Below are 19,197 nucleotides of genomic sequence, written 5' to 3'. Positions count from 1 at the left end.
TGATTAATATTGGTGAAACTCTCAGTGGTGAGGGCTATCTTATGTTGGGAAGAGGCAGCCTCTTCCCAACAGAAGAAACAGAACAGAGAGACTCAACTTGTACTCTCTGTCTCAAGCTACTTATCATTGGAGGTAGGGAAGGGCATTCTCCACCTTGGTCATTCTTTACTGCACATGTAGATCTGGCTACAAGTTGTCTTCTTAGCTGTCAGGTAAGAAGAGCTATGTTGCCAAAGAGGTTGAACAATTTGGAAAAAGAGAGGGAGCACAATGAATATAACACAAGCCAGTCTCAAAAGTGGGGGAATGGCTCAGGAAGTTATATGATTTCTGAGATGTAGGCTGAGAGAGACATTCAGACCCAGCAAAGCTTTGATAAATGCACTGATCCAAAACAAATCTGTTGGGAAGAGACACTGTCAAACTGAGTGAGGAACACCAAGAGAAACCCATATCAAGCTTTGGGACCAAGGGTAATTCAGACATAGTGTTTAAGGGGCTCCATGTAAGGCCTCTGGTATTAGCTCAGTAAGTGGTAACATTATTAATATATAGTGTTATGCAGCATTTTTCTTCTGAATAATCTGGTAACTTCACAAAATTTGTGAAGGGGGCAAAATAGTTTGGACTGGGTGGAAAACCAAAGGCTCTTCACATGCCACTACAGAGGGAACGCAAGGATGGCTTAATGAACTGTGGTGCCTTAAGGACATACCTTGTGTATGAAACACAACCAAAGTCTGCAAGAGTTCTGTGGCTGACAGTTGTAGCCTCTGTGGTCAGATTGAATTTGGCCTTAGTCTACAAGTAAAATTTCTTCAGCTTTATTTACATTTTAACAAATCCATTCATGGGGCTTAACTGTTTTTTATGAACCTAGAAAGTAGTCTCAGAAGTTCACAAATCCGGAAGATTTGCCCAGCTATAGTATAGCTTTGAATAATTGGAACAAATTAAATTGGCTTTGTTTTGCAGAAGAAACCACGCTGGCTGTTCTTAGGATTGCTTCTCAAGTATTTCCTTTTGATCTAAATGTTCTCCAATTGATGTCAATTAGTGTCAAAATGACTGCTTTCTATTTTCCCACCATTTCTTAAAGCCTTTCAGAATAATGGTCAGTGGACTGTAATATTTTGCCTGCCCGTATCTGCCCACACTTACACACTTTTTGAGTGTAGGCAGAATTGAACCTTAAAGATACTAATCTAGTTCCTGAGGCAATGGAAAAGCAAATTAATTTCCAGTATTTTTGTAATCGCTGTACGAAAGCTGTTATAAGATAAGAGCAAAGTTTCTTTTTCTTGGGAAATCGAACAATAGCTTGAAACTCCAAGATCAATGAAATTATGCCTTGGCAAAACCCTTTTTCTGTGTTACAACAGCACACACAGTACATATACACAAAAAAGATCCAAAAAGATGTTTTTAGACAATATCTTAAAGACAAAGAGCATAGAAATACTTACCTGATTTTTAGTGATAGTCTGTACCTTTAACACAGAAGAAACATTTTCCTCCTCATTTGCCTGTCTTTGCTAATAAACCAAAGTGATGAGTTTGGCTAGAGCTGAGGGCAGAATGGGGAATGACTTTCTGTCAGAGGCCACAGACAATCATCTTTTGCTGTGCCCCTTTTATTATTATTTTGATAATTGCTTCATATTCTCAGAAAAGGAGCACCTTTGGGCTGGAACTAGAAATTCTTAGAAGCTGCAGAGGAGAGGTTTTTTAGCTTCATTTCCTGTTGCAGGAAGTTTTGCATTTATTCCTGTCTGAAGAGAAAATTATTATGTGTTTAACAATACAAGGAGAAGAAACCAAACCTTATGTTTTGTACACTCAGAAATATGCCTTTGGTATAGATGGTTGAAGCCAGTCCTAGCATCATGCTATTAAAAAAGCTGATGAAAAACTGAAAAGCAGCCCTACTTTTTCACACAACTTGCAACTCATTTGTAGTACTCATCATCATATGAGACTGCTGAAGCTAAAAGCTAGGGTAGAGTAAGATGTTTTAAAAAGAAACTCATCATTTTTCAGGATTACAAGGTTATTCAGAATTATAGTAATGGACGTTAACAAGATCATGCAGGGGTTTTTTAAAGGAAGTTATAGGAAGGGCAGACTTACTCATTGTGGGATTTATTCAGGGAAGAGGCAACATGGGAATAAACACAGGATGCTAATGGAAGCATGGCTTTATCTTTAAATTTTCAGAGGTTGGAGTCCTTGGTGTGTGTTCTCCACTGCTGGTTGCCTGCAGGGTTTCTTGCCACAGCTGGCCACAGCCTCCGTCAAGCACAGGATATTGGACTAGCAGCATAACTGCTCTCATGATAATTCTTGAATTCCTGTGGTACATACCGGAAGATGTAAAAGAACTGATGTGCAGAACTCATGCCATCTTTCAGCTGAGGGGGCAGGATTTTACTGGAATTCTTTACTGCCAACCTGAAAACAATTGTGTCAAGGGAAAAATCTCCTTCCATTTTCTTCCCAACCTCTAAAAAATGGCATCTTAAACCAGGTGCAGATTTGGCTCCCAAAACAGGAAGGATGTGGAGCAGCAGAGTCAGTCCTGTGGACAGAAAAGGGACAGAACATTTGCCCCGTTAATTTTGTAGCCAGTTTTTGCTGTGATAGCTATATAAAGCTTTTCAGACTCAGAAAGACTTCAGTCAGACATGAATACTTTGAGAGGAAAAAGAATCACAAGTATCCCGTTGCCTATTATAAATAACCTGGACCTAGTTTCCTAAAATGATACCTCAAAAGCCCTCTTCCTGTTCTGATACTGCTTAAATTACAATAATTTTCAGGGTTGTAAGAAGTCGATGGATCGAATATAGTGATTTCCTGAACTCTCAATTCTAATTAAAATTCTGCAGGCTGACAACATAAAATATGAGTCAAAGTAATAATCCAAGGTCATTTTTGTGCTGCATAAAGTAATTTATTTGAAGTGTCATGCTGATTAGGAATATCTAACAGAGAACACATGCTCCTTCCCAGTGCTTACAGTTGTGTGACTTATTAGCTTGAAGGACAACTTTCTGCCTTTGTCAAACAGACCTTGTCAAAAGAGAGAAAAGACATTTGTAAGTCTGAGCAGGAGCCTGAACAACACAAGAAATTCCTCATCATGAGGGATTCATAAAAAATTAATCTATTCTTTGTTTATGAATAATGTGATGTATTTGTAACATTAATAAAATATACTGCTTACTGTAAGGCAGATGTTTAATGAGCACAGTGCCTTGAACTCTCCTGAGAAGGGGTCAAAAAGAGGGATGTACAGAAATATCTGTTCTGTCAATTCCTGTTTTCTGCCTGTTCCCCTTCCACGGACTGGCATGCAGTATTCTCAGTGATTTGAATCTAATGAGATGTAACGTGGTTGTACATGTGAAACTCCAGTGGGTTATTTATAAGTAAAACCTATGTTAGAACAGCAGCAGAACTCTTGTAATGAAGGGTGAGCACTGAAAAATGACGGCTATCTCTGCTGAAGAGATGTAATGTCTTTTTTTTTTTTTGACAAAATGCTACATGATGCACAATGCATTTATCCCTCAATCAGTATTAACCCTGGCAGGTTGTTTCAATATGTAAATCCAACATGATGAAAAATGTGCAGCTATTTTCATGTAGCAACAACAGAGTCATAATGAAGCTTACTGAAGTATAAGTTACATTTCCATTCCTCAGAGGCTCTGAAAACAGTGGACTTCAAATTAAATTTTCTAAGCCTAATCTCACCTCATTTATCATGTTTGTGGACAGACAAATTTCGGAATATCTGCCTTGGAGAGTTACAGTTTTATCCTCATTTAACAACTTTTCTAAGACTAAATTGATGGGGCTTTTTTAAATCTTCAGTTTGAAATTTATGATTATTTTAGCATTACAGTTTCCTATCAGTGCTGGTACCTGCCCTCAAGATTGTAATCAAGGTAACGGGAGATGTTATGCTAGGAAAAAAGAGAAGAGTGTTCTCTAGGGTTGTCAATAATAACTCCTTGTAAATCGATGGCAAAGACAGAGCAGGTTGAAGTTGCCAAATGTAGCAACAGTTCGAGTAAGCTCCAGGCTTGTTTATAATAAAGAGGCTTTATGTTTCACTGTTTCTTGATCAGGGCAACCTTGACAGGTCCTGTTATTTTTGGGGGGAATCTAATGTGTTTTTCAACTCACAAGGGGGATAATTATCAGGCATTTTTACTTCTGCATTTCTTCTGTTTTCCTGTCATGTGTTCTCGTGGTTCAAGAAGGTTGCTGAATGTTAAGATAAAGGTATTTGTCTTGTGTCAAGAATGATCTGGCTTGGTAATCTCATTTAAAGAAATGAGCTTCACTTTCCTGTAGTAGAGAATACAAGTGTGTTTGATGCTGTCATGCCTTTCCCTGACCCGCTTAGCCCCTTGTTCTTTGTGCCAGTTTTGACAGAATGTACCTGACTTGGTATGTAAAAAAAATGCCCTTATGGGCCACTGTGGTCATTATTTGTCATTTCCAGTGGATTTTGGATATTTACTTCCCTGAATCTATTGCAAGTCTCAAACTTTGTGCCTCTCTCTTGTGAAGACAGTGTTTGTAACAAGTTAGAGGTGAAGGTATTGGGCTCTGTAGGTTGTGGCAAAGAGCATATTTAATCTTTGGTGTTTGGTAGTGTGAGCAAGCCAGTTCTTTTCTATAGGGATTTCACAGCTCTCTGCAGTCCTGGGAAGCTGTTATGCCCAGAGCTGCCTGTATTTTCTGACCAGCTCTGCCCTCAGAATTACATGATGCAGCTGGAATTTGATTTCCCTGTGAGTGCTTCTCAAGGTGACATTTCAGACAGCACCATGTTTGAGATGCGACTCTTCTTTCTAGGAGAGGTGAAGCCCACAAACTCCTTTTACTCTGCTATCTCAGTTTTCCCTCCAGGCTGGCAGTCAATGTGTTTCGTTTTGCACTTAAAAAACAACGTTCATTTTTTTGATGATAACGTTACTCCTCAGAGTGCTGCAAGCAAAAGATCAAGAAAATACGGAGCCACATTGCAAAACACAGCTTCTGGCAGTGTGAAGTTTTTGCAGCTCCATTTCTGACTCTATCAGTAGCTTCCCATGGGAAATATATGAGGCTTGCAGCACTGAGGGATTTCCATGCCAGTTGCTGACCTGGTGAGGAGGAAACATGGATGATGTGCCATCTCCATGTCTTGTGAGTTCTTTGTTCCAAGTCAGCCTTTGTGCAGCAGGAAACAGAGACCAGGTATTCAGTCCTCAGGGTAATGTGTGCAAGAGTGAAAATGACTAAAAAAGGCAGAAAACGCTATCTATTTTCATTTGTTCCATTATTTGTGAGGTAGAAGGTCCCTGTGAATTAATCGCTTGAAGGATGAATTTTCTAAAACATCAATAATTTCTGTGTTTGCACACACACTTGGAAGACATTTGTGCTTAGCTCTTAGCACATGGTGTATTTTTTAAATTCCCAGAGCATTTGCATGCCCTTTATAAGTAGACTGAACAGGAAAACCAGACTGAAAGATTTTAGGTAAATTATTCAGATGATGATGATTAAAAATAATTGGAGCTCTGTTAATATGGTTCTGTTAGAATACCAAAAGGAAAAGTACCGGGATGAAGTATGAAAAGAAAGATTTGTAAGGTTCAAATAAGTTAATTACATTTCATTCATTTTGTATTGCAAAACTCGATCATGTTTTAATACTCTATTTTGTTAAGGAAAAAAATTACTGTCATATTGCCATATCTACCTTTGTCACAATTTATTAATCCAGAAATTCCTAGATTTAATTATTTACAGATTTTACATTTAATTATTACATAGCTTAAATTATGAAATGTTTATGTTCAAAGAAATGGTTATGGGTCTGGTGTCACAGCCAGGGGTTCAGCTTCTTAGACAATGGGACTCATTTTGAGAAATCTGGTCTACTGGGGACAAAGGGGGGGACATCTGTCAGAGAAGGGCAAGAGCATCTTTGGTCATAGACTTGCCAAGCTGGTGAAGAGGGATTTAAACTAAAGTTGGTGGGAGAGGGGAAGCTCAATCCATCCCAGTCCTACCAGTTTGATGCCAGTGCCAGCAATAGATGCCCAGAACTTGGAGATGGATCACAGGCCAGCAGGAGAGCACCTGAAGAGCAACACAAAAAAATTCGAGCCAGTAAGTCAGGTTCATCGGGAGCCCAATTTCAATGCCTCTATGCAAATACGCGTAGCATGGGGAATAAACAAGAGGAGTTAGAGATGTGCTCACACCTGCAGGGCTATGATCTTATTGGCATCATGAAGACATGGTGGCATGGATCCTATGACTGGAGTGTTGGAATGGAAGGATACAGGCTCTTTAGGAAGGACAGGCAGGGGACACAAGGAGAGGGTGTTGCCCTCTATGTCAGTGACCAGCTGGAGTGCATGGAGCTCCACCTCGGGATGGATTAGGAGCTGACTGAGAGTTTATGTGTCAGGATTGATTTATGGGTCAGGGACAGGAGACATTATAGTGGGAGTCTGCTACAGGCCACTGACTAGGAAGACTGAGCAGATGAGGCCCTCTATAGATATATAGGAGCAGCCTCATGTTCACAAGCCCTTCTTCATGGGGACTTCAACCACCCCAATATCTCTTGGAGAGACAACACAGCAGAGCGTAATCAGTCTAGGAAATTCCTGAAATTCATTGATAATAACTCTCTTCTCTAAGTGATAGAGGAGCCAACATGGAAAGGTGCTATGCTGAACCTTGTCTCACCAACAAGGAAGGGCTGGTGGGGAATGTGAAGCTCAAGGGCAGCCTTGGCTGCAGTGACCATGAAATGGTGGAGTTCAAAATCCTTAGAGCAGCAAGGAGGGTGCACAGCAAGCTCTCTACCCTGGACTTTAGGAGATCAGGCTTTGGCTTCTTCAGGGATCTGATTTGTAGAGTACCATGGGATAAAGCTCTGGAGGGAAGAGGGACCCAAGAAAGATGGTTAATACTCAAGGATTGTCTCCTCCAAGCCAAGAAGTGATGCATTCCAAGAAAGAAGAAGTCAGGCAAAAATGCCAGGAGGCCTGCATGGGTGAACAATGAGCTGCTGGACAAACTCAAACACAAAAAGGAAGCCTACAGAGGGTGGAAGCAAGGGCAGGTAGCCTGGGAAGAATACAGAGAAATTGTCTGAGCAACCAGGGATCAGGTTAGGAAAGCTAAAGCCCTGATAGAATAAAATCTGGCTGGGGACATCAAGGGCAACAAGAAAAGCTTCTATAGGTATGTTGGTTATAAAAGAAAGAGTAAGGAAAATATGGGACCTCTCCAGAAGGGAACAGGAGACCTGGTTACCCAGGATACGGAGAAGGCTGAGATACTCAATGACTTTTTTGCCTCGGCCTTCACTGGCAAGGCTCCAGCCACACTGTCCAAGATGCAGAAGGCAAATGCAGGGACTGAGAGAATGAAGACCCAACCACTGTAGGAGAAGATCAGATTCAAGACCATCTAAGGAACCTGAAAGGGCACAAATCCATGGGAACTAATGAGATGCATCCACGGGTCCTGAGGCAACTGGCAGATGAAGTGGCTAAGCAACTATCAGTCATATTTGAGAAGTTGTGGCAGTCCAGTGAAGTTCCCTTTGACTGGAAAAGGGGGAACATAACTCCCATTTTTAAAAAGGAAGACCTGAGGAACTACAGGCCAGTCAGTCCCACCTCTGTGCCTGGCAAGATCATGGAGTGGATCCTTCTGGAAACTATGTTAGAACACATGGAAAATAAGGAGGTGATTGGTGACAGCCAACATGGCTTCACTAAGGGCAAATCATGCCTGGCAAATTTGGTGGCCTTCTGCAATGGGGTTAGAGTGTTGGTGGATAAGGGAAGAGCAACTGACATCATCTACCTGGAGTTGTGCAAAGCATTTGACACTGTCCTACACACCATCCTTGTCTCTAAATTGGAGAGACATGGATTTGATGGATGGACCACTCAGTGGATAAGAAATTGGCTGGATGGTCACACTCAAAGAGTTGTGGTCAATGTCTTGATGTCCAAGGGGAAAGCAATGATGAATGACGTTCCTCGGGGGTCAATGTTGGGACCAGCGCTGTTTAACATCTTTGTTGGTGACATGGACAATGGAATTGTGTGCACCCTCAGCAAGTCTGATGACAACACCAAACTGTATGGTGCGGTCAACATGATGGAGGGAAGGTATACCATCCAGAGGGACCTGGATAGGCTTGAGAGGTGGGCCCATGCAAACCTCATTGAGTTCAACAAGGTCAAGTGCAAGTTCCTGCATGAGATTCAGGGCAATTCTAAGCATGAATACAGGCTGGGCAATGAGTGGACTGAGAACAGCCCCGTGGAGAAGGACTTGGGGGAGTTGGTTGATGAGAAGATCAACATGACCTGTCAATGTGCATTTGCATCCAAGAAAGCCAACTGTATCCTGGGCTGCATCAAGAAAAGTGTGGCCAGCAGGTCAAGAGAGGTGATTCTCCCCCTCTACTCTGCTCTCGTGAGACCCCACCTGGACTACTGTGTTCAGCCCTGGGTCCCCCAGTATAAGAAAGACATGGACCTGCTTGAGGGGGTCCAGTGGAGGGCCACGAAGACGATCAGGGGGCTGGAGCACCTCCCCTGTGAAGATGGGCTGAGAGAGCTGGGGTTGTTCAGCCTGGAAAAGAGAAGGCACCAGGGAGACCTTATAGCAGCCTTCCAGGACTTAAAGGGGCTACATGAAAGGTGGGGAGGGATTTTTTACAAGTATATGTAGTGGTAGGACAAGGGTTAACAGTGTTAAACATAAAGAGGGTAGATTTAGGTTAGATATAAGGAAGAAATTCTTCACTGTGAGGGTGGTGAGACACTGGAACAGGTTGTCCAGAGAAGCTGTGGCTGCCCCCTCCCTGGAAGTGTTCAAGGCCAGGTTGGACGGGGCTTTGGGCAACCTGGTCTGGTGGAAGGTGTCCCTGCCATGGGGCTGGAACTAGATGATCTTTAAAGTCCTTTCCAAACCAAACCATTCTACGGTCCTATGATTCTATGGAATGTTTTAACTTGCATAGTGACAATAAATACCATAAAATGGGTGAAATCCATCTCTTATGTATCTCCAAAAAAAAAAAAAAAAAGTTTTTTTTTTTTTCTGAGAGAAGACAAATACTAAAACCAAAAAAAAAATTCATAAAAATTAGTATCACAGTAAAAAATGATTATATATTTTCTGCATAGGTAGCTGATTTTCTATTGCTGTTTTGCAGCAGAAACAAAATAGAGGGAATTCTTTGTCCTAAACGATTTGGTGTAAAATAATTATATATCAAAAAAAATGTAGTTGAGAAATTAAAGTCCTGAATTAAAAGGCTGTTGGATGGCATGGTACAGAGTTAGGCACATATTTAATAATTGCTGCAGCTGAGTTAAAGCTTACCTTGATGCCACTTACCATACATGCACATGTGCTAAAGCCTTTCTCACAGCCTGCACACCTCTAGTGCCTGGAAGGACCTGAGAAAATAGGTTTTCAGACTTGGTTGATGCCTGAAAGAGGTCTGGAGCTGCAACTGTGAGACAAGCACATCTCCGCATTCTTCACTCATCCTCTGGGAGAGCAAGGACTGGAAGGGTCTGATCTCCATCAAAGGCCTTGGTTTCCTCTCCTCAAGGACATTTCATACTGATTTATGGCTTGGCTCAGAAGGACCCAGGTGACAGATATACTACTGCTTTAAGCTGTAAGCAATTACACTTTTGTGCAACTCAGAGATTATACTTTTTTTATGATAGTCCTTCTGGATGGTCCAGAAACCTGGCCCTGATAACATATCTCTTTTTTCCTTGGCACATTATGGTAGAAACTGATTTGACCATTGGCTCACAGGACTCAGGGTGACCACCTGTCCCCGCATGCTGCATGAGGGTGCCTCTGTTGTTGCTAATGTTGACCATGGTCTGCGGTGGAAGAGTATGGGAACATTATTTGTCACTATTTCTCCTTCCTCCTACAGCTTCCTCACTTCTTCACTGTTCCGCTGAGAATGATTCTTCTCTATTCCATTTTCACTGTCAGGAGAGGCACTATTTTTCATTTTTCTTAGCGTTTTGGTCATTTAGCCCACACCTTGGGCTTCAGTGATACTTCTACAAAGTCAGACTTGAATATTTATAATAGAGTCAAACCAGGGGCAATACCTGCTTCTGTCTGAAAATTCTCTGTAGTGTTTTTCTGAGTATTCTTAAATAGTCCTTAAGATGGGATGCATTTAAAAAACTGCTACACAGCCCAGGATATGCCTGCACTGTACAGGATAGCGGGAACACAGATCTCTAAGGTAACACTGACCCACATAGATTACTGACAAAGTGGATGCTACACTTGTGTATCTATTTGGGTCAAGAAGTGATATTGTTATGTTTGTTGGGCACAATTTCCAAGTAACTTTCAGGCTTAAAGAGTCTCATGCAGTGCCACACTGGGTACCCATTTTACCCATCAAGTCTTTCACCATTTTAAATTCTGGTCTTATTGTATGTTGGTGTGAAGGGATGAGACTACACACAGGTAATTTGGAAAAAAAATCCTGGGTCTGCACTAGTTGGCAGTTCTGTGTTTCTCTAAAGTATCCTGAGACACTTAAGTGTTCTCAAGAAGTTCTCCCACAGTCGGGAATAATCATTAGCTGGTGTATTGTTAATACTATTTTAGATTAAATATTTTCTGTTTTGATTTCTTCAGACTGACATAGACATGCATTAAATATACAAATATAAAATGTCTTCATGCTCTTCCAATCATCCATCTGCTTAGTCACATCCATCAGGAATAACCCAGAAACACAGAACAGACTAATGTGTTCCCACCTGAGTCTCCCAGGTCTAGCATATAGTCTGAAGTGCTCCCTGCTGTCAGCAGGTGAAGGATGACCTCCAAAAAGGAAAAGCTGTTACAAAATGTGATGTGTCCATCTCATGGATTGGAAGCACATGTCCAGTTTATGGGACATTTGGACAACTGTGGAGGTGCACAGAGTGGAGACAGTTTTCTGGGTGAGGAGTAGGTGATTCAGAGCACTTCAGGTTAAAACTGATGTTATCAAACCTACTTGAGAACCAATAAATATCACTCTTCTACAAAAGTATCTCATAATATTTTAGTAACAAGAAGAGAGCAGGGCAAGAGGTAGCTGAGGAACAGAAGAAAATGGTAATAAAACCTTTGCTTGACTATCACTTTCCTGTAGCCTGCCACAAAGATTGAATCATGTTACTAGTATGGAGACCAGTTTGACACATTGTTCCTCAAAGGTGACACCCGAGGGCAATTTTTATCTTCTTCTTTCTTATGGTTGTTTCACAGCTAGTTTTGTATTCATCGAACAGTTCTCTTTCCTCATTTTTTTTTTTTTCATATTTCCTCTCAAATTTCCCTTCTTTTATTACTATTCTTATTTGATTCCCCATTTCCTCTCTCCATATCCATGAGATGAATCTAAAATGTCTTTTTTCTTCTTTCAGCAACTGACTAGCTGTTTGGTTTGGCAGCATTCATGGGCAGCTAGATTTCCTTTTGAAGTTGAACACTAACTTTTAAAGTCAGATTGGGAACCAATTTTAATGCTCTTTTACTGAACTTCTTATTTCAAAGCTAAAATTTAAGCAGGCCAACTCTTTTAGAAGCCAATGCCACAGGCAGGAGGAAGGGCAAATGTGATCTAAGTTGCTTTCCAAGAGACTGAACATCAAAGAACAATCACTACCGATTCCCCAAGCTATGCAGAAGGCTGGATTTCTTGGGCAGATTTATTCTTATTTGAAAATCTTGCTCTAAGGACAAAAGGTTTTCAAGTGAGATTAAATTTTTCAGTATCGCAAGTAACAATGCACTGTGGGGACCAGTCAAAGGGCAGCCAATGAGAGTAAAGGTTTTTGTTGCTATCTTCAGGTTTTTGCTTCTCTAGTTTAACTAGAAGTTTTAAAACCAAATGGGGGTTTCCTTCACCCCAATTATTTCTTCCTGCTCCTCTTCCCCAACCTGGGGTTCAGAAGCATTTCCAACAGCTTGTCTTAAAGCCTAGTTTCTAAAAAACCTAAGCTGGTGCTGTTTGACCTGTTCCAAATTTCACTTTTATCAGGAATTCATTTATTTATTTTCAATATTCAGGTTTAGACAGACATCTTCTGAGCAGAGCAGAGCACATGGGAGGAAATAAAGAGGAGAGAAAAATTACAAGAGCTGGGCTTCTTTCTTTTCTTTTTTCTTTCCTGCCTTTCCTTTCTTCACTCTTTCTATTTACTCAGCCCTCACTCTACTGTCCCTGGGTGCCTTGTCAGAGCTAACCCCTGCAGCCTTGAGCTTGTCCATAATGGCAGAGCTTGCTCTTTGCCTTATTACAGATCCTAACGCATCTGGGAAGTGAGATTTAAAAGTGCTTATGTCACCCTGCCCCTCTCTCACTTAACACGAGCTGCAGCTCAATATGTCTTTGAAAACCAGGGACAGAGTGGAGTAGAAAAACCAAAGGTTAGCCTTTTATATAAGAACTAGATGGAAATTACAGTGGGTTATGAGATAGTTGTGGTATGTGGTTGGGTAGATAGAAATGTGATGCATTGGTAACTTTTGCTTCTTCCAGTGCTCGGCTCCATGTCCAAAGCAGAGGCCAGCTCTCCATCAAGGCTTGTCAGAAGCATCATGTGCAGTCCTGCCCAAGGGCTGCTCTGCAATAAAACCAAGGGCTTTGGAAATGGTACTTTGTCCTGTTGTATCGAAGTTTCTCACCTGCAAAATGGAAATAGTGCCTAGCAATGTAGAAATAATGTTTTGTATCACAGTTTTTCTTTATTTTGTTTTGTTCTGTATCTGAAACTATTTTTATTTTTATTTATTTCTAGGGAAATTTGGTCTCAAAAAAAATCAGCCAATTTTATCCATAAATCCATTTTTATGAAATTACTTCATGTTTTTACAGTTCATATTTTTGACAGATGCTCTATAACAGCAATTCTATATTGACTAGGTATGGATCTGACGTGTTCAAGTGATGGCTTTGGGTAATCTAGACCAAGTTCAGACCCTGACATGGGTGGGAGCGGTAACTGAGCTGCGATTGCTCATAGGAGACTAAACTGACCCCTGGGTTTAAAACCACATTTGAATGATCCTTTCTGTCATGCCTTTACCTACTGCTAGTCTGGACCTAATCCTATCCTAATGGCACACTAATTTTTTTCAGGTAAGATTGTTGGGTTTTTTTGATAACTGATGACTTTACATCATTTAACTTATTCATGATATCACTAGCTATGGCTCTGATTGAGTGAGCTGCTTATGCATTTCACTTAGTTTTAAGGGGTTGGAGTCAAGGTTAGATTTTCAAAACCCAAGTACCAATTGGGGTGGCACACTTAAGATCTATCAGGTTTTGTGGTCAGTCACATATAGGGCACTCCTAGTGGGGTTAGGACACTATCTGGTCATTTTTTAATCCTTCAGTCAAATGATTAATACATAGTTACGAATAGCTCAACTGGATGCAGCCATCAGTGCAAACATTACTAGCTCAAACCTCCTTATATGAGAGAAGATATGCTACTTCTAACACCAGTTAGTCATACAAATGTTTTATAATATATGGAATCACTCACTTTTACTTTCTTCATTAGTACCTAATTTCTGTTGGACACTTAAGTTTATTGATAATCCTATTTTGATTGGAGGTGCAATTTATTTACTGAAATAAGTCCTGCATAAAAATACCAATAAACTAGAACAAGGTAAAGCACTTTATTCCATGCTGGGAAGCTGGTGCCACTTTAAATAAACCAACACACCCAAAACAATAAAACTCTACTTTAAACAAATCCTAGATGAATGATAACATGTTGTTTCTGAAATTTTTCCATGAAATTAAAATTATATTCTGATTAATATAGCTCATGTAACAAAGTCTTGTTTACAATGGTCTCTTCTGATTCAGGTAAGAGTCATGTCTCTCTCTCTTCTCCAAGCAGAAGCTTGGAATTTTTGAATCCCTGGCAATAGTGTGCAGTACCTGTTCAGGAAAACTTCTTGCATTCCTTGTGTTTTTTTTTTTTTAATTTTTTTTTTTTAAATCATAAACCTTATGCATCCCCAAGAAACCCATGTCAAGAAAAATGAGAAAAGAGATGTTCCTAGACTAGACATGAGTGCACAGGAGATGAATTTTAGATGTGAATATTTCTTTTGATATTCAGATTATTTGGATGATCTGTTTTCACAGAAGAATGAAATATCTCCTTGTAGCTTGGTCCATAAATAAAGGACAAAAACTTTTATCCAGTATCTGCAGTCTTAAAAGACAAAAATCATCAAAGACAAAAGATATCAAGGGTAGTTACTCTTTACCACAGCAGTCCAATTAAAGTGGATTTTTATATTTTTCTTTTCTACAGAAAGTTTCAGTCATTATCTATATGAGGAAAATGCATTCTTTTTTCTCCTGATTTAAAAATTTCCAACTGTTTGGCATCCTGCAAAGTCGTCTTATTGAAGTGATAAATTAGATTTTATTGCTTACTGAGCAATGATTGGACTTTTGCTAATGATTTTTAATGAAGCAAATCTTGTTAACAGTGGGTCTGCAAGCAAATCAATGCAAGTAATTTTATTTTAAGGGAGTCTTTTTATAAATTACATAGAGGAAACTGAAAAATATTGTTGTTTGATAAAATGTAAAGGATTGGAAAGGGCATGCCATTTTACAAGTATGGGGCATGAAACTAGCACTTTTTGGTAGCACCAAATTCCTAGTGGGTTTTTGTGTCAGAAAATACAAACCAGTAATTGCTTGTACAAGAACAGAGGATGATTTTTTCCCTTTCGTTAGAAGAACCTGTGTGGAAACAGGAGACTTCCTTGTATATTGCTATTAGATGATGAGATTTCATTTCACCATCTCAATTAACACCTCAGCCTCAAGCATTCTCAGGATCACTTGCTAGTTATTAATATTTTAGATAAGGTGAACAAAGTCCCAACACAAATAATGCCAATGATGCAATACTGTCTTTGGAGACAATGGAAAGAAGTGCAAATCTATAAAGTGGCTGCAGTTTTCAAGTTTCATTGCCCATATGGTCTTATATTTCCCCTTCCTTTGTTGGACACGGGCCCTAGGTCTCGACCCCACCTCCAGATCATCAGGCAGCAATGCTCAAGTAGCGTCACAGATGTGTTCTATGGGTCCCAGTCCTCTTGCACCACAAACCACTGTTAATCATCACTTTTTTCTTTACTTTCCTTATCTTTCAGAACTGAAACTTTCATTAGTACATTTTTTGCTGTAAACATATTCTCCATAATGTGCCTAATCTAGCCCCTGTGTGCAGCTGTACAATTGTCATCAGACAAAAAACTCCAGGAGGTGATGGAACTATTATTAATGTTTACCTTGCTGAATAAGACATCTTGAAGCTGTGTGTCTGTCACGACAACTTGTATGAATTTAATGACAGACTATGTTAATTGTGTTTATAAAAGAGAAAAGGCATCATCAGGAAAAGGAAATTTTTGAGAGGAAGCAGCTTTGTGGAAGACCCCGAGCACCTTTTCTTTTTGGGCTTGAATTTATTTTTTTGTTCTGCTTTGAACTCTTTTTTTTTTTTTTTTTTTTGGTGATGTCTACAGTGAAAGACTTTTCTGAAAGTATCCATCTCCTCAAACTGGGAATGGCACTGAGAGCTGTTATGGAGCTGCTCCTCATGTCTGGCTTTTAGCTATTTATTTGTATATTTAGTTGATTTGTTATATGCCAGGAAGGTTTTGGCTCTTTACTTGCCGTGATCTCAGTAGCCAAAATTTAAGCCAGAAAGGGCTGTGCTACTCAAAAAGCCACTGTTGATATGTTGGCATGGACGATGGTTAAAGCCAGATACCAGTTAAACCTTTTTGTGATATGACTCTTTGAGGACTTCACAGAAGGATCCCATGGTGAGTGATTTGCTCCCTGAAAAACAAAATGTAGTTGCCACTTCAACATCAACGTGAAGGAAAAATTTGATGAGGATGAGTATGTAGGGAATGAAACTAAGGATACCGCTTATTTTTATTTCCCTAAAACTTTTCTTTACCTGCTTTGTAACCTGAGGCTTTTTTTTCCTGTTTCCAAGATACTTGGGTCCTTGTTTTATGATAGTGGCTGGTGGCTGTGTCTCTGAAGAAGAGTATTGAAGCCTTTTTTTCACTGCTGTGTTGAGTTCCCCAGACCAAAGTAAAACAACTGCTTTTATAAGTCTACTTTGCTTTTTCCTTAAATTACTTTGAAGTTAATCTAATTTCATGGGCTTTAGCATTTGCCTGGTAATATTAAAAAAGAAATCCCACCTGTCAAAATAGAATGTTTTCTAAAAACCTTCTTGGTGAAGCAAAAAATTGTCACGATGACACAGCCCAGGCAATGTTATAGGAAGTGGAATAGGACACATGAAAGGCTGGTTACATCTGTGTATTAATTGCTTAATTATGTCAGGCTGCTAAAAACAACTCCTAGCAGCAGTAATAGCAGTCTTGTTGGTACAGTAATAAAATATGCTCTGCTTACTGCATTTGCAATTTTGTTCAGTGGGATGACGAAAAGTGGAAGCAGTAGCTGCAATATGGAGAGAATTTGGCTGAATATGTAGCATATATATCTGTGTTGTTCCTGGTGTCACAAACCAACAGAAGTTCAACCTTCTTTCCTCAGTCTTTCCTTCTACCCTTCTCAGCATCCACATGTGCTGGGGGTTGATTGGCTGTATATTAGATATCAAGAGGCAGTCAAGGGAAATGATGGTCACTCAAGTGATGCTGTAAACAGCTCTGCAGGACCAAATTATCACCACTGGGACCACTGGCACATTCAGTTTAGTGTCCTGCTTCTTCTTGGTGTGGCTGCAGTCTGCTGGAGACTGGTCCACTGCAGGGAATGACTACCTGGGGCCATCTGATTCAGCCCTCATCCCGTCAAGGTGCCAGAGCTGGTTGAACTTTTCAGTGTAGCTGAAAAATACAGTTCTAAACTATTCACCTGGACTCATTTGATAGCCAGTTGTAGATCCTTCCAGAAGGTGATTCATCTCATTTTCTCATAGAGCTGTCCCTGAAAGTGCCTATCTCTTTCCATTCACTGCAAGGCAATCTTGGACAATTAGCCGTAATTACCCACATTCATTTTAGATACATAAGTTTTGGCAAGCTAATGGTGAAAGTTCCTGCTTAGAAGGGAACACATTGGCCACATAGAAAGTATTATCATCATCTCCATTTTATAGATGGAAAGGTGAGGCAAAGAGGCTGCTACTTGCTTACTCAGAGTCCTGTAGTCAATTTATGACAGTAATAGCTACCCCATGCACTTCAGTACATTGACCATTAAATAAGCTATTAAGTTGCCCAGGCATTAAAGTTTATATAATAGTCAGCATGACATGGCTGATTGTGGGTTGTTTTTAACACGTTTGTAACCTCAGTGATTGAATTCATAGCTCAGATTTCAGTCCCTAATAAAACCAGCATCTAATATTTGGCAAATGATCTCCAGATTGCTGTTATTTTTCCTACTAATGCTTAAATATTTTTGAAAGATTGATAAGTAATTTTGAAAACGGTCAAACTGCATCTGACTTCAGCATTTGGACATAATGATTTGACTGCAACAAATGTCATGTTTATGTCAGAATGATGCATGAGTCACACTATTCTGCCATGTTAAAGGAACACTTGTTATTTTTAGAATTTGGCTTATAAACCAGCCACATTTCCATTTGCTGCCCAAGGGTGAAAGAGTAGCTGTCATTTTACTGACAGAGCATACTGCACCATATGTCCGTCCCTGAACTCCTGCAAAGTTGGGTGAAAAAGGCAAATGCAAAGTGAAACTTTACTTCTCTCTCTCCCTTTATCTTTTCAAGCATGAGATCTTTCAGGAATTGTTTTCATGGTTAATTGTTTTCATGGTTAACAGACCCCAAAAAATCAGTCTATGAAAAGGACTGACTTATCTGTTTACAACGATTTTAAAGCAACCAGACTTTTCAGGGATTTGTACTGTTGACCCACATGACAACAGCATTATTGGGAACTGAAATTCTAAGTTTACCTAACTCTGTATAATCACTGCTGACAAATTTACAGATTTGTTAGAACTTGTGTCTGCTAGGTATAGTTTTGTGACCACAATGTCCCTCAGTTTTATCTACTCTTTTGAAAGGATTAAACATGCTTTTGTATGACAGCTCCCTGTGATTTTGTTGGTTTTGTTCCCTCATTGAAAAAGATTTATAAGAAGAAATAAATTTAAATTATCCAGTCATCTTAAAGAAAAGACCGTTTTCATTATTTGGAAAGGAATTATTATGTGAAGAATGTTGTAGTGCATTTTGGGAATCACAAAACATTTTTTTTTGTCTCCTGTCTTTTTACTCTGCTTAATTACCTTCTGATATTTTCCATTTAATATAGCCCCTGTAATCATTGTTTATCTAAGATGGACATCCTGGTCTAAACTAATTTTTGATGCAACTCTGCTGGCTTCCTCCAAATTGCAGCAGGGATGACATTATTGCAGCTTTCCATTCATTTTTTACTATAATGAAGAAGTCATTGTGACCAAAATGCAACACTGAGAAAAACTCAGCTCCCCAGAAAATTCTTCATAGAAAGCGAGACTTGATGGACCAACTGGAATAGTCCCAGCTTGATTCTAGACACATGTATTAGAGGTCCAACACTAGCATCTAGTAAGTAAGAGGGGGATGAGGAAGGAAAGAAACAGCCTATACAAAAGGCACAATTATGACTAAGGATTTTTAAAAAGAAGCAGGTATCAATTTAGGAAAGTAAGAAGTGAATGGAAATTGGGAAAAGGGAATAAAGACAACATGGCTGCAACAAAGACCTTGTTTCTGTTCCTTACTTTTTCCAGTGCAGAACCAAACCTAGTTCTATGCTTAGTTTTAAAGCTCCTCTTTAAATGTAGACCTTTTTTGGACTTAAATATATATATATATGTTTGCAGGTAAGCAGAGGCCTTAGTGCTTCTTCTGCAGGAGTTTCTGTCTGGTGTAAGAGAGGAACAGAAAAGTGAATTTGGTCACATGCAAGCCTTCTGCTTCTGATGTTCGAATTTCTTGTCTCAAGATGGTTGTTCTCTCAAAGCAACATTTCTGAGCCCAG

The sequence above is a fragment of the Strix uralensis genome, chromosome 2 (genome assembly GCF_047716275.1).
Source record: "Strix uralensis isolate ZFMK-TIS-50842 chromosome 2, bStrUra1, whole genome shotgun sequence".
In the NCBI taxonomy this organism is placed as follows: Eukaryota; Metazoa; Chordata; class Aves; order Strigiformes; family Strigidae; genus Strix; species Strix uralensis.
This window is presented reverse-complemented; position numbering follows the sequence as displayed.